The sequence below is a fragment of the Sorex araneus genome, chromosome 1 (genome assembly GCF_027595985.1).
Source record: "Sorex araneus isolate mSorAra2 chromosome 1, mSorAra2.pri, whole genome shotgun sequence".
Classification (NCBI taxonomy): Eukaryota; Metazoa; Chordata; class Mammalia; order Eulipotyphla; family Soricidae; genus Sorex; species Sorex araneus.
Genome location: NC_073302.1, coordinates 133,871,823 through 133,889,013, shown reverse-complemented (window position 1 = coordinate 133,889,013; position 17,191 = coordinate 133,871,823).

Here is a 17,191-nt window from a genome sequence, read left to right as displayed (position 1 = left end):
ATTGTACAATATACACAATATATAATAGATGATATAATATAATAAAGAATAGATAATAATACAAATAATAATAAATAATGCTTAATATTTAAGCATTATTAAGGTCTGGGTTGATAGTACAGCACGTAGGGCATTTGCCTTGCATGCTGCTGACCCGGGTTCGATTCCTTCGTCTCTCTTGGAGAGCCCTGCAAGCTACCGAGAGTATCCTGCCTGCACGGCAGAGCCTGGCAAGCTACCTGTGTTGTATTCAATATGCCAAAAAACAGTAACAACAAATCTCACAATGGAGACACTACTGGTGCCTGCTTGAGCAAATCAATGAACAACTGGACAATAGTGTAACAGTGCAATGCTTAATAATTACTTACAATATTAACTCCTAACTGATTGAACCCATCATAGAAGCCCCATTGTTCTGTTTTGTCCAAAGGTTGGCAACAACCTGAACAGAATTACTAAAAACGAAGATATTCACTGATATTTCTAGAACAATTTTCTCACTTCCCATGGTTGTTCTAGAATTCCTATAGCTCTTCGGTCAGCATGAAGCTCAGTGGGGTTGCAAAGCCTCTTTGAAGGTTAACATGAGTACCATGAACAGAAGTGTAATAAACCAAGAATGGTTTCTGTGACGTCCTTAATGTTGTAGATCAAACGTTCTCTGATTTCAAAATTACCTTTGATTTGTTTGTTTGTTTGTTTGTTTTTGAGACATACCCAGCTGTGCTTAGATCTTACTCCTGGCTCTGTTCTCAAGGATCATTACTGGTGGGGCCCAGGGACCCAAGAGTGCTGTTGGGTATCTAACCGACATTGGGCACAGGTAAAGCAAGCACTTCACCCACTTTACTATCACTTCGATCCCACATTTAGATTTTTCATGGTCTGAAGTAACATTTCCATTCATACTTTTGATCAAATTAGATCAAAGTAGATTAGAAATTTTAATGCTGAAAAGCCAGAAAGAAATCTCATTTAATATGCAGGAATATCTTAATGTATCAGAAATGTTCAGATTTCATGTGATATTCTGGTTCCAAAAACGGTGGTTGGATGGAATGAAAACGGGTTGGAGTTAGAATACTTTATAGAAGATAGTGTATACAACCTCATAAGAACTCATTATACCATTATTGTAGGAAATTGATAGTAGTTACTACTTCTAAAATCACTTTTTTCCCACTAAAGATCCTTAGAATAAAAAAAGTTATTTTTCATTGCTAAGGATATGACAAATATTTAATATAGTATAAAATTTATACAAGACCTACTATTGATTATGACTTATTTTATGTAGAGAGATAATGTGCAGCATACAGATTTATAATTTCACACTACAAATAACATTTTTCTTAAAATATTTACTGAAAAACATAACATATAGTCTTTGTTATGGTGAATGTTATTTTTCTCCTTTTAAAAGTTTCTCTGTTCTAATCAACATTGTCAAATGGCAGTACTCCCCAAAGCCTTATACAGATTCAACACGATCCCTGGAAGGATACCCATGAAATTCTTCAAAGAAATAGAACAAGCAATCCTGAAATTCATATGGAACAACAAACTCCCACGGAGAACTAAAATAATTATTGAGAAAAAGACGATGGGAGGCATCACCCTCCCCAACCTTAAACTTTACTAAAAAATGGTAACAATTAAAACAGCATGGCATTGGAACGAAGGCAGAGAAGCAGACCAATAGAACAGGGTGGAATATCCCTACACACAACTCCAAATGTATGACCATCTAATCTTTGATAAGGGATCAAGAAATGTGAAGTGGAGCAAGGAAAGACTCTTTAACAAATGGTTCTGGCATAACTGGACAACCACATGCAAAAGAATGGGCTTAGACCTCGACTGACACCATGTACAAGAATCAGATCAAAATGGATTAAAGACCTCAACATCAGACCAAAATCCATAAGGTACATTGAAGACAAGGTCGGCAAAACCCTCCATGATATTGAAGCTAATGGTATCATCAAAGATGACACAAAACTAACCAACCAAGCAGAAACAGAGATAAACAAATGGAACTATATTAAACTAAGAAGGTTCTGCACTTCAAAAGATACAGTGACCAGAATACAAAGACAATCTACAGAATGGGAAAGGATATTCACCCAATACCCATCTGATAAGGGGTTGATATCAAGGGTATATAAAGCATTGGTGGAACTCTACAAGAAGAAAACATCCAACACCATCAGAAAATGAGGCAAAGAAATGAACAGAATCTTTTCCAAGGAAGAAATATGAATGGCCAAAAGGCACATGAAAAAATGCTCTGCATCACTAATTATCAGGGAGATGCAGATCAAAACAACCTTGAGATACCACTTCACACCGCAGAGAATGGCACACATCCAAAAGAACAAAAGCAACCACTGTTGGAGAGGATGTGAGGAGAAAAGGACTCTTCTACACTGCTGGTGGGAATGTCGTCTGGTTCAACCCCTTTGGAAAACAATATGGACGCTCCTCAAAAAATTAGAAATTGAGCTCCCATTTGATCCAGCAATACCACTTCTGGGAATATATCCCAGAGAAGCAAAAAAGTATAGTCAAAATGACATCTGCACTTACATGTTCATCGCAGCACTATTTACAATAGCCAGAATCTGGAAAAAACCTGAGTGCCCGAGAACAGATGACTAGCTAAAGAAACTTTGGTACATCTATACAATGGAATACTATGCAGCTTCTAGAAAGAATGAGTTCATGAACTTTGCATACAAATGGATCAACATGGAAAGTATCATGCTAAGTGAAATGAGTCAAAAATAGAAGGATAGACATAGAAAGATTACACTCATCTGTAGAATATAAAATAAAAGAGTAGGAGACTAACACCCAAGAATAGTAGTATATAATACCAGAAGATTGGCTCCATGGCGTGAAAGCTGGCTTCATATGCTCTGGGAAAGGCAGCCCAGATAGAGAAGGGTAAAGTAAAATGTGATTGGAGAGCCCTTGCAGGAAGGGAGATACGTGCTGAAAGTAGACTAGAGGCTGAACACGATGGCCACTCAACACTTCTATTGCATACTACAACACCCAAAAGGAGAAAGAGGACAAAATGGAATGCCCTGCCACAGAGGCGGGGTGGGGTGGGGGGGATAAGATTGGGGGGTGGGAGAGATACTGGGTTCATTGGTGGTGGAGAATGGACACTGGTGGAGGGATGGGCTCACAAACAGTGTATGAGGGAAACACAAGTGCGAAAATGTGTAAATCTGTAACTGTACCCTCAAGATCACTCACTAATTAAACAATAAAATTTTAAAAATTTAAAAAGAAAGAAAATAAAATTTGATAACTGTGAAAAAAGTCTCTCTGTTCTCATTTAATTTTTAGACATTTGTTCCCATGGATTTGCAGTTACAGACATTACTTATCAAAATATTAATATTTAAGAAATTTTGCTTTATATTAGTTCCAAGTTAGTTTTCTTTTTATTTGAAAGAAACGTATTGCTTAATGAGTTTTTACACTAAGTATGGTAATATAAAAAAACAAAAATCTCACAGTGGCCCTATGGATAGTACAGAGTTCATGTGGCCAGTCCCTGTTTGATTCTTCAAACTTCACAGTGCCCTAAGCATTGACAGATGCAGCCCTAGAGACCCATTCATACTTCTGAGATTACTCAGGTAATCTCCAGCATCACCAGGCTCATCTTTGGATCCTGGCATTAAACTATTGGCCAGTTTGGCTTAGAATTGCTCAAAGGGGCCCCCAGATTGCTTCTAAACAGTTTGGAAGAACCTCCCTAAAACATGTCATACCCTTAGATTTATTTCTGTCTAAGAAAGAAAATTTAAATGCTGTTTTCTGTAAAAAACAAATTCCCCACTGTCGAGGAGTTGTGAAATTCCCATCTGTGCAGGTCTCTGTAAGCCCCTCAGGAGCACGGGGGCTACTCGTGAAATGATGTTTGCGGGTTCTCTGGGCGGCTCTCTCTCGCTGCCAATGTTCCGTGCTCTCCAGTGTCTTCTCCACCTGGGAAGGCTGCTGCCTTGGACGGATGAAGAACGGCGGCCAAGCTGGTTGCTGATTACTTGCAGTTTATTCAGTCTCTGGTCTCTCCCAGCTCTCTCTCCAACCCTCTCTTCTTTGTGTGTGTGTGTGTGTGTGTGTGTGTGTGTGTGTGTGTGTCTGTCTAACCACCCAATTCTTTCTTCCCGCTATATCCGTCACCTCTATCTCTGTTTGCTTCAACCAATCCGTCAATCCAACCAACAATTCCTTTCTCTAACCATCCATCCTGTTTCTCTCAACACCTTTTCCCCACAGGTGCTCTTTTTTATCCTCTCACCATGCCTCCCCAACCATGCCTCCCCATGGAAAGTGTAACCCAAAATGTTTTTCCAGACTTCTCAACCACCTGCAGCCCTGAGGGCAAAACATCCCTTAAGGTGTGTTTCTCCTCTCCTTAGACCTGCAATTTAATTAGCGTCTTTAATTCTCCTTCCTAATATTTACCATTCTGTTTGGACACAGTAATAGGCACTTTTAGGCTTATAGGGTGATTCTCCTGGGGACATCTCACCAGACTCAGACTACAGTTCTCAAGCTGGATCAATCACTCCTAACCCCAGCAGGGTCCAAATCTAGCTATTACTCTTAGATCATGACAGAATTTGACCATGACCAACCTCTTAACTTACAGTTAAGCATTAGGGCACTTTGGCCAGGCCCATTTCGATACCAGGGTAGCTCATAGCTCATCGCTTGCCCTGGGTCCATCCAGTTCCTCATTGAGCCCCTGATTTTTGGGGATCTAGGAAGTAAGGCCAACTGAGGCTTATGTTGAGAGAGCAGATATCCAGGAGGTATATTATCTGGACTTAACCAACTCCCAAGCCACATGCCTTTTTTTTTTTTAATCATGGTGAGAACAGTTACAAAGCTTTCCAGTTTAAGTTTCAGTCATACAATGATCAAACACCCATCCCCTCATCAGTGCACATTTTCCACCACCAAAAACCCCAGTATACCCCCCATCCCACCCCTCCTCCTGCCTATGTGGCAGATGATTTCCACTTTACTCTCTCTCCACTTTGATCACATTAAATATTTTGACAAAAGACCCACCATTATTATTTGAATTTTCCCTCAACAATCAGACCTGCTGAAAAGGCATCATTAGATAATTTGTTTTCTATTGCTGATTATAAAGAGCATATAATGTCATGTGGCTGTGAAGCAGCTGCACAGTTTTGGATTTCTGATATTTTAATAATACGTCTGGAGGGATTTCTGTCAAAAGCCTCCAGGTTCCGAGATTGGTTTATGCGCCACTGGGTTCATTCTGAAATGGTTCAGAAGCCAGGAGCCATTTGTGGGCGGCAACTCGGGGCCTCGTCAGGACAGGGCGAGGGGCCGATTCCACCCCCTAATTCCATGAGGCCCTGTGTGTCAAGTCCTTGCAGTCTCATACCTGGCTGTCCAATAGGCTCTGAAAAGGTGGCAGCCACCGTGCTGCCGGGGAGAAAAGGCGGAAGGGATAAACACCTTTCCCCACCTGGAGTATCACGGCACTATAGATTAGGGCTTAGTGCAGTCTCCTAAGTGAGGGAAATATCCATCAAAGATGCTTGAATGGATACAATCTGAGTAAGCTTAGTTAAATCCAAGTTTTCTGTTTCCTGGAACAAATGCTTTTCCAAGCCAACAAATTAATCCATTTCTTCTAGGTTATCCAAGTTCATGGCAAGAAGTTTTTCAAGAGTATTAGCTGATCATTCAAATTTTGATATCTGATGTACTGCACCCCTTTTATGTCTAGCCTCTTTTATTAGTTTTAGCTCTTTACTTTGTGAATATAGCTAAGGGTTAGTTAATCTTACTTATTTTTCAAAACCTAACCATTTTATCTAACCTTTTATATATATTGTTTTCTATATTATGAGTTTCTCTTTATTACTGCTCTGTTTACTTTACCAACATTTTATTTTTTCTTTGGAAATATTTAAATATGTGTACTTTCAGTTATTTATTTGGAACTTCTCTTTCTTCTCATGAACATTTTCATTGCTACAAACTTCTGTCATAGAAGAACTTCTGCTATGTTTCATATATTCTGGTACCTTGTGTCTTCATTACCAACTGTTTACAGGATGTCTTTTATTTTGAATTTCTCTTTGACCCACTGGATTTAGTTTTCCAGTGTTTTCTACTGATTTATTTTTGTTACTAAGTCCAACTTTCAAAGCACTGTGGTCTGAAAAGATACCTAATATAATTTCTTTCTTCTTTATTTTATGAAGACCTGTTTTGTGTCCTAACATAGTTTGTCTTGGAGAATGTCTCATGTCAATTGGAAAAGAATGTATGCTTTTGGCTTGTGGAGAACTCTATTAGGCCTATTTCTTACATTTAAGAAAAAAATGTGGTATACTACACATGGAATACTACTCAGCAGCATAAAAATATGAAATTCTGAAGTTCACTGCTATGGTATGGATGAAACTAGAGTGCATTTTGCTGAGTAAAGTGAATCAAAGGGAGAACGACAAATTCTGGATGATCCCTAATATATAAAGTATAAAAAGCATAGAAAGGAAATTTTTAAAAAACAGCTGATGATAGCCAGAGAGAGATTACAGTGGCTGGAGCACTTACCTTGCACAGGGGTGACCTGGTTTCATCCCTGGCACCACATATGGTCTCTTGGTACCTGCCAGGAGAGATCCCTGAGCACAGAGTCAGGAGTAAACCCTGAGCACTGCTGGGTTTAAACCAAAAATAAAAACTTTGAAAAATGAATCTGGAGATAACAAACCTGTGTGTTTATCAGTCAATCTATAGACCTGAGTTTGCTAAATGGAGGTTGCTGGGTTGGTGGTTGGAGGGTGGTTGAATGAATAATAAAAGGAGATTAGAGACAGTGTTGTAAGGATCCTCTGGTGCAGCTGAACTGTGTGCTTAATGTAGTACTATTTACAGTATGTGAGTCGAAGTGGCTAAATAAAAAATTGAATATTTGTGTTTTAAAAAGGTGGCATACCTTATTTTTAAAAATAAGTAGATTTTCACTAAAAGTCACGCAGAAAAAAAAATGCAGACATCTTTATTGGGTCATTTTCCTGCTTAATAATGGGATGTGATCCATCTAATCAGTCACAAGCCTTGAAGTAAATCTTTGTTTTCCTGTTTTGATTATTACATTTTCACACTCTCAATATCCATAAAGCAAAGATTTCACTCCATAATATGAAAGTACCTTGAATGGTAGCTCAAATATGGTGATAGGAAGTACAAAACCAAAAATATTATACGTTTTCTTTGATCTGTCTGTCCTCTGATTCTGTCCTAAGATTAGTTCTACTCTAGGAACAAATAAGAGAATCTTTTAGTAGGGAAAGGACTAAAAGTAACAGGGGCTGGAGCGATAGCACAGCGGGTAGGGTGTTTGCCTTACACTCGGTCCACACGGGTTTGATTCCCAGCATCCCATATGGTCCCCTGAGCATCGCCAGGAGTGATTCTTGAGTACATGAGCCAGGAGTAACCCCTGTGCATTGCCAGGTGTGACCCAAAAAGCAAAAAAATAAAAGACTAAAAGTAACAAAGTGATAAAAACCACCCCATCATAGATGAAGACTTTAGTTAGTTATTGAGAATGACTTAACCTTATCCACCTCAGTGCCCTTGCATATAAAATAGATCAGGGCTTCAAATTTTTTCCACTCATGACATCTATCTTCTGCAAGATGCAGCACAAGTGAACACTCACTGCAGGAAATGCTTGGACTCACTCATATTTCATCTTAAATTTGTTTTTGGTTTTCATGTATTCAGAAACTTTTTGCTGCAGCCAATATGTCTACAACCATTGCATTCAGTTACATGATCCCACATTTTATGAAGCTGGGAGAGAGCACTGTTGGTTTACTTTTTCTGGTAGAGTAGGACTATATTAAAATTCCGTGTATCATGTTCAAGTTAACACTATTATTATCATAACTGTTTAAATTTTTTATTTAAAGAACTATGATTTATGAAGCTATTGATAGTTGAGTTTTAGGCAAATCATTTCTAACACTAATCCCACCAGCGGTGTTCTCGTGTTCCCTCCCTGCCTCTTGCCTCTATTATTATTGAAACAAATGTTTTTGATGTTTTGTGACAAGACCTGTAGCAGAGATCAGTAACATTTAAATTATAGTATCTAAATTACAGAAACCCAAAACTGAGAGGCCACTAAGTGTGGTCACTCGACCTCATACTTCTTCATCCTCAGCAATGGAAAACAAATTACCTAATGCTTCCTTTTCAGCAGGTCTGACTTTAGGGGAGAGACTCTCCAAACAATAATAGTGAGTTTTGTTGAAATATTGTATGCAATCAAAGTGAAAGTAAAGTGAAATTTATTAGTTACACAGGCGGGGGGGGGCTTAGGGTGGGGAAGCTAGGGGCGTGGGGGGATTTGGGGTGTGAGGGGGCGGGGTGGAGCTATACTGGGATTCTTGGTGGTGGAATATGAGCACTGGTGAAGGGATGGGTATTCGAGCATTGTATAACTGAGATTTAAACCTGAAAACTTTGTAACTTTGTAACTTTCCACAATAAAAAATTAAAAATAAATAAATAAAAATTAAAAAAAATAAGTTATAGTATCTTTGATGATGTAGTCTACTGGACATTCTCATGTGCATTCTATATCTTTCATATATGGGCTCGATTATGAGTAGTGAATCTTGAAGTAGGATGCAAACTGTCCTTGATGGTTTTGAGACGTACATTAGTTAAATCTCTGCCTCTCAGTTAATTGTGCTAGTTGTTCATTAATTCCTTAATTCAGGCTCAGTTTCAGTCTCCTGTGATCATAGAGCATTGATCCAAAACAAGTAAGAGATCTGTGTGACCCAGATCTGTTCCCTGGAGAAGGTTGTGTGTGAAATGTAAATAAAATCCCTTTCTTCTGAATACTTCTTTGAAAGAAAATTGTGAGCAGGAGGTCTTTTCTAACTTTAATGTATCTAAACGTATGAACCAGCTCACTACACAAAACGATTCTTTTCTTTAACATTATAGTGAATGTTGTTGATAGTCTAGGAATTAGCTTTGGAGAAGCCTCTCTTGTCGGCTAGACTACATACTCAAGTCAGTTACACAATGCAGCTAAAGTCTCTTACCATTTTAGACTCGATAGTACAATTTTCCAGTTATACAGCAAGAAGGTGGGGAATGCAGAGACTTGGTTATCTTTTTCCTTTCTTTGTTTCAGAAGGCATTGGGACTAAGAATCAGTGAGATCCTCTTGACTCCTGCAAATCTTTTAAGTTATAGTAAACTATGAAATTGTTTTTCTGGGAATTTACTATGATTCCTGCATTACAAATGCTCTTAATGATGCTGCAAGGCACTAAATGATTTAAGGGAAAATCTTGGAAAAAACCACTTGTTCTGCTTAACTAACTTATAGGTTTCTAAGTGGCTCGTAAGTATCCTTTTAAATCCATATTATGATAAATGAGAGCGAATTGCATGTTTTGCTACACTGTCTCAATTGGTCACATTTTTCTGCATGTAGCTTAGTTCCTCTAATATTGTAAAATAGGTTAGAAAATAAATTATATACACACAAGAGCATGAGCTTAGAATTCATTCTTCTTGTTAAAGGCACAGGAAACAGAAAATCAGTTGGATTTGTGTCTCACCTCATAGTAATTATTTCTTTTGATTTTAAAAAGATTTTGTTTTGTTTTGTTTTGTTTTGTTTTGTTTTTGTAAGCCCTGGCAATTCTGAGGACGTAATCCTGGCTCTGCACTCAGGGATCATTCCTGGTGGTGGTCAGAGAAACATATGGGATGCCAGGGTCAAACCCAGGTTGATCGCATGCAAGGTAAGCCCCTTACCTGGTATACTATTGTTCTGGTCCCTGCTTTTTGTTTGTTGAAATGCATACTCATTATAGACAAAGATTTTATGCATATCTAAATATCACAATAAAGTGGGAATTCAAGAAGTCAGAACTTGCCATAGGCCTATATTGTCCATCCAAACTGATTTCGAAGCACAGTGTTAAAAATAGGCATTATTAGCTCCTAGGGAACTCTCTTCAGGTTACTAACAGAAGTGAAAAATGGTTCCACAATACTAAAAAAACAAACAGAAGACAAAAAGTTTGTGATATTATTTATGTGACTCCCATGTACACTGTCAATATTTATAGTGTGTCAAAGAGGCAATTCAATGCTGTGAGCCTCATTTTCCTTATCCATACAATGAGTCATATTTACTGGACCCATTTTCTTTTCTCTTTATGTAACATATCAATGATGGTTTTGGTTTATTTTTACTTAAAGGAAGAAAAAAAATGAACACTCACCCTTTTCCCATATAGGTAGAATACAATTTCTAGGATGTTATAGATCTTAACATATAATATTCTGGGCTATCCAGGTAAATTTAAATTTATCCCACGAGTCTTTGAAAGAGATGGTATTCCCTGGCCACAGACATAAGAGGAATTGAGAGGGGTGCAGAAACAGTTGGAAAGAGATTTAAAATGTGAAAGATGTATCATCCTCAGTTGTTGGAAGAAGACCCCTATAGAACACATATGAAGTAATAACTGCAGCTATGGCAGTAAAATCTGGCCTCTTTTAGGTAGCTATCAAGAAAATTGGGATCTTCATCCTACAACTACAAGTTACTGAGTTTGACCAGTTGGGAACATAATTTTTGACTAGAGCCAAATTATCTTTTCTTACCATGGTGGAGAATTTATCTGTCTAGTTGACCAGCTTAAAGAATCACTAGATATATGGTAAAATATTATTTTTAGATGTGTCCTTTTTAATATTTTTGGAACTTATTAGCCTTTGAATTCATCGGCAGAGCAAACTTTGCCCTCACATTTATAGAGATCATCACTCAATAGCAGACGGTTTGAATAGAACAAAAAAGTTCTCTTGGGCTGGAGCTATAGCACAGCGGGTAGGGGATTTGCCTTGCACGCGGCCGACCTGGGTTTGATTCCTCTGTCCCTCTCAGAGAGCCCAGCAAGCTACTGAGAATATCGAGCCCACACGGCAGAGCCTGGCAAGCTACCCGTGGCATATTCGATATGTCAAAAACAGTAACAACAAGTCTCAAAATGGAGACATTACTGGTGTCCGCTCGAGCAAATCAATGAACAAAGGGATGACAGTGATACAGTACTTACTAAGAAGTGAACATTTGCTCTCTCTGCTTAAGCTGAGACATCCATCTTTTTTCTATTTTTGGACAAAAAGACTCAAACCAGACTTGAACTGAATCACACAATAGATTTTCATGGTTCTCTGGTTTGCAGGGAGCAGATTATAGGACTTGGTCTTCTGAATAGCATGAGTCAATTCCTTTAACAAAATTTGGCACTTCCTCTTTGAATCTGTCCTTTTCTCTGTCTGCTTCTCTTTCCTCTATGTTCCTCTCTTGATTTTGTTTATCTGAAATATTCTTACTAATATGATATGTGAATTCTATTTTGACCATGCTGCTTTATAAAAAAAAGTGCCTTTTTCACAGATCAGAAGCCAATATCTTTTCTATTACTAAGAGTTCCAATATTTCAGAACAAATAGCAGCAATGAATGTTTCCCAGTTTAAACTGCTGCCATTTGCTATTTTTCAGTGTCTGTATTGCTCAGTTGTTACATGTTTTATCATACTTCTTCTAAAATACTCACTTTTATTATAATTCTTATATTCTAAACACAGATAAATTGAATATATGGTGTATATAATGCTTGGTACAATCATTGTCTATGACCTAGATTCTGCAATTGATATTTTGCTATATTTGCTTTATTGCACATATATCCATTATCCCTCTAGCCATCTATCAATCTTTCTTACTTTTTGATGTTCTTGTAGGTTTCAGAAATCACTCTTAAGCAGTTATTTATATATAACTTAGGTAGAGTTTGATATTTGCTCACTTCTTTAAAAGAAGATTGAGGTTGAATATTTTCTATTTTGAAATACAGAATAATTAAATTTAATGATAGTTGCTTAACAAATAGAAGACTGAAATACAGAGATAATATTTGGTTAGAAATGTGTAAGCCAGGGTAATCTTTTTATTATATCAGTGAATAGGAATCTTCTTTATGATACCTTTTATCAGTTAAACTTAATTAGAATTAATAGAAGAGAAGATTTGTGATAGGATTCTGAATGCTCAGGAATTAATAAAAAATAAGTTTTGACATGGTATTCTGAAATCTCACTCAATTCACCGTAAAGTTCTGATTCTAACCGGAACTTTAGATTGTGGTGAATTATATTACTTTGACAGAAAAGGTTAAAGCAGTGTTGATGAAATCAGAAACTACTTCAGTAGCTTGAAAACTGGTTTTTTTATACCTATGCTGCTAACAGGTTACAAAACTAACATTCTCTCTATTAGCCATAGATAACATTGTGCAAATAATTAAAACAGTAATTTAAACCACTGTATCACTTCACAAATAATTTGTACAACAAGATTTTTGATTCTATCACTGTACTTTAAAATTTTTACAACTTATACAATGTGCCATTTACTTACACAAAAAACATTCATTTAATGGTGACTTGATAAGTTCTCAAAAAATGATTATATTGTATCCAGTTGTCAGAACATTTTACTCCTTCTCCTCACCCACACCTAATGTCTTTCCTCTCTACATCTATCTCACCTCTGCCATGCTATCTATCTCCCTCCCTCATCTTTTTTGGGGAGGGAGTGGTCTTCATTTAAAGTCATGATTATTGAACTGGTTTTTCATTTCTTTTGCCCTGGCTTATAAAATATCAAAGGTAAAGCAACTAAGAAAACCTAAGTCTGAAAAGTTTGTAAATAGCAAGATTAAGTGAAGAAATAGTTGAAATTTATTTAATTTGTTTTTCTATGAAATTTCATCCTTGGTCAGATTTAATATTGCATTTCAAACAGATAAATCCTGCTTGATTTGTCAAAATCAGTCTCATGTCACCATGCTCTAATTAGAAAACCAGGTCTAGTATATTTTGATACTTAAACAGAGTGTTAGTGTTCACTACTTGCTATGTAGAACAAAGGGAGATTACAATTGAATATGCAACTCTTTAAACTAAATTCTGTTAGTTGCAGAATCTCTATTGGATTCCTCTGCTAATATGGCTAGTGATATCTATATTTGAGTTTTGGATTCACACTAAATGGACTATCAAATCTATTTAATTCACAGCATACCATTATTGCTGTCACTTGATACATAATTGAAAATAAATAACCTCAGCAAACAGTCCAAAAGCTTAGATGTCAGCATGCTTAACATCCTCTTTCTTCTAATGTAAATCGCTAAGAAACAAAGTGGAAAATCAATTCCATGCTACATGGACTAGACAGAAGTACTAATGCAATGGAATCGTTTCATATTGAAAAACTAAATTATCACAAAAGCTCAAGGATGAAAATAATTATATTTCTATCAGGGCTTATTGTGTTCCTGTTTATTTTACTATTTGGCTATTTATAGATTAAACTGTTACTATACGCTATGTAATAGATTCAGATTTATTTGCATTTACAGTATGGCAGACATCAAGATACCAGAGTACAGAAAGACAAGACCTCCTCCCCCATCTCCACCCAAATAGGCAGAGCTTACAAATGGAATGTCTGGAACTCTGAAACACTTAGCAAGATTAAATCAGGCAGAGAATTTTGTGAGAGCATGGTAGCAATAAGTAGATTTTTTTTGGTGAATGCTGTCCTCATGCTCCTGGATGAATACCTTCAGAAAAGAAATGGGCTAGAGTTCTTCTAACCCCCTCCTCTGTAACATGTGATTTGAGAGGCATGGTGGAGGAAACTGGCTAAAAACAAAACCAAATGGGAATGGTTAATTTAGCAGCTTTGTTGGAAGAGTAAGGACAGCCAGTGAAATAGGACTGAGAAAAGTCCATGAGTTTCTTGAATCAAAGAATGTACAAATATTCTCTATAGACATGCCAGCCTCTTTGTAGACATTTATAAAGGGATGAACTTGAATCCTCTTCTAGAAATCTGCAAGAGGTAAGAAAGTCTTAGCAGAAGGAGACTGATTTTACTGGAAGCCCAGGATCCAAGTAAATATTTCACTCAGTCAAAGCAAATGCAAGAGCGTTTTTAAAAAAGGAACTTTCAAGAAGCCTCAAAGGTACATTAATACCTAAACTCAGTAATACCAGAATTGAAGAGGAAAAATGCCAGAATTGAAGAGGAAAAATGTATCAAGTCCAGAATACCTATCCTATATTTAACTCTCCAAATTTCCCATTCTTTCTTCATAAAAGTAATGAAGAAATGGAAGGAGGCAACCAGAAATTTTTTCATACCTCAGACATCAAGTCTCAGGAGAAGAGAAGCACTTTTCTCCCCAAAATTATGCAAAGTATGAATATAAAATTTTTTTGCAACTAATATGAATGTTTCTGAGAGGGTGGAAAATTTCACAACTTTCAGAAATTTCTTTATGATGACAGAGAAAGATTTAAGAAAACTTAAACTTTTATGTATTTTTATTTTGTTTGTGTGTTTGTAGGGGGAGGGGAATGATGAGCTCTACTAGGTCTGATCGGGCCACTGATGAAAGTTAAAAGAATAGAAGGTTGGAGAAAGAAACAGAATGCATTCGACCCATTTTCCACATCAAGCTTATTTATACTGCTTATAATGTGTTACTCAACAATTTTCTAAATATAGAAATCTGAGATGTGAATTATTGTAAAATAATTTTATTTAAAATTTGGGTGACAGACACTTAAAAATATTTGGGAAAAAACAATTAAAAATACAAGGATCCCATTAAATGATACATAACTTTAAGTAAGACATTTGAGTATTATGACAGCATGAATTCCAGGTGTCACAAAATATATGCTAACATATACAGAATCAATGCTTAAATGCTCAAGTTCTTTCTGTTCTATTTTATTTATGAGTCCAGAAAAACATTTGTCAGAGAGGAACTGCAGATTAATGAGGTGGTCTGAAGTATAATCTACTCTTGCAAATATCCACCTTGTCAATTTAGGAAATGGTTCTCTTAGGACATCTGTATTATTTTTATTTGGTGGCATATATGTAAATCCTTCATTTTTGTTAGTGTATATATTGATTAAATAGACTCTAATAAAGTCATCATTTCTTTTTTTAAATTTCCAGTTTTCCCAAAAAGGCTCTGGAGATGCTCAGGGTCTATTCTTGGTTCAATGTCAGGAGTATCCCACTGGTGGAACTAGGAGTCCATGTGAGGTACAAGGGATTTGAATCAGGTTCATGGCCTTCATAACGTGTACTGCTTTATCTACTGTGCTATCCCTCTGCTCACTCCAGTGCATTTTTAATAAGAATGAATATATGATTATAATGTCAGCTGTAAGAGTAATCTATAAGGTAAACAAGTTATGTATAATTAGAAGTATATAGTTCCCTTTATTTAAAATTAAAGCATCATTTTACATGAACAACTTTTCTATTTATTAAAATTTCAACTACAGTGAATGAGGTACTGTAATTTAACTACTTATCTAAAGAAAAATAGTATGTCTGACCTAATTAAAGATGATTTTCAATTAAAGTCCGGACAGTAAATTTAGAGTTGTCATATTTATTGGATGAAAATAATTTAATGTGATGAATAAAAAAACTCAGTTGAAAAGAAATTTGTAGTAATTAGCTGGGAAGCCCATTTAATAAAGGCAGTAAAAAGTTAATTAACCCAAATTTTATAAGAAAATGATTCTAATTAGTAGATAACTAATGTGTAAAGGCTCTCCTATGATTTCCTATACTTAGAAAAAAACACATAAGCATGACAACATTATTTTTTTATTGTAGCTGAAAGGAAAATTTTGTGCAAACCTCTGGAATAATTTTGCAGATGTATCTTGCCCTAAAGTCAGTTCAGTAATATATTTGGAAACTTGGATTCATTATATTCTATAAACTGATTTGGCAAACTTTTATTTTTATTTATTTATTTATTTATTTGCTTTTTGGGTCCACCTGGTGATGCACAGGGATTACTCCTGGCTCTGCACTCAGGAATCACTCCTGGTGGTACTCAGGGGACCATATGGGATGCTGGGAATCAAACCCAGGTTGGCCGCATGCAAGGCAAACGCCCTACCCGCTGTGCTATTGCTCCAGCCTCCGATTTGGCAAACTTTTAAAAATCACTTGTCACTTGTCATCCCATTGCTCATTGATTTGCTCAAGTGGGTGGCAGTAACGTCTCCATTTGTCCCTGTCGTGTGCTAGTGTAGCCCAGTGTAGCTAGTGTAGCTAGTGTAGCATCTGCTTGCTCCAGGAACACAAAGAGCCTCAAACCATTCATTCAGGGTCTTGATGAAGAAGTCTGACCATCTCATAGGTGGGCAGCTCCAGGAGTTCTTTTGACATCCCATAGAATCCAATAAGTAACAGCTCTAGTTCAGAGGTCATCTGCAAATTGCATTACGGGTCTGGCTCATCTGATTTTTGATGCCTTAGCAAATGAGACAGTGTCCCTGATTCTTGATTGTCGACGGAGGTCTGAACCCTTGATTCCTTCTCTCACTTCAGTGAAACATAATATTCCAAGCATAGCTCTTTTGATTCCTCTTTGGGACACCCAAAGAGCGTTCTCATCCTGTTTTTGTAGGACCCAGGTCTCTGAGGCAAGAAAAATGATGGAGTGGAAAAGATGTGCCCGGAGTCAGAGGTTCTTCATCCTCTTAATTTCTTTGATGCTCTCGAAGGCTTTCCACGCTGCTCTCTTCCTCCTGTGCAGCTCAGGTGTCAGGTCATTCATCATGTTGAGTTCTCCATCTAGATAATATAACTGCTGCATTTGGAGATGTTTGTTCCATTGAGAGCAAATGGAATGTCAGGAACTAGTGCATTGCTCATGAATATTGTCTTCATGAGATTCAGCTGCAGTCTGACCATTCCACACTCATGGACAAAGTTGGCCAGCATTCATGCCACTTGGCTAATGTTGGTATTGTTCGAATGATGTCATCAGCGAAGCAGAGGTGGTGTAGTTGCCGACGGTCTATCTTCACTCCAATTTCTTCCCTTTCCAGTCATTGCATGATGTTCTCGAGGGTGTCACTGAAGGGTTTCAGTGAAATAGTATCACCCTGCCAAACTGCTCTCTTTACGTCCATGATCACTTCTATGTAGAATGGAGAGAT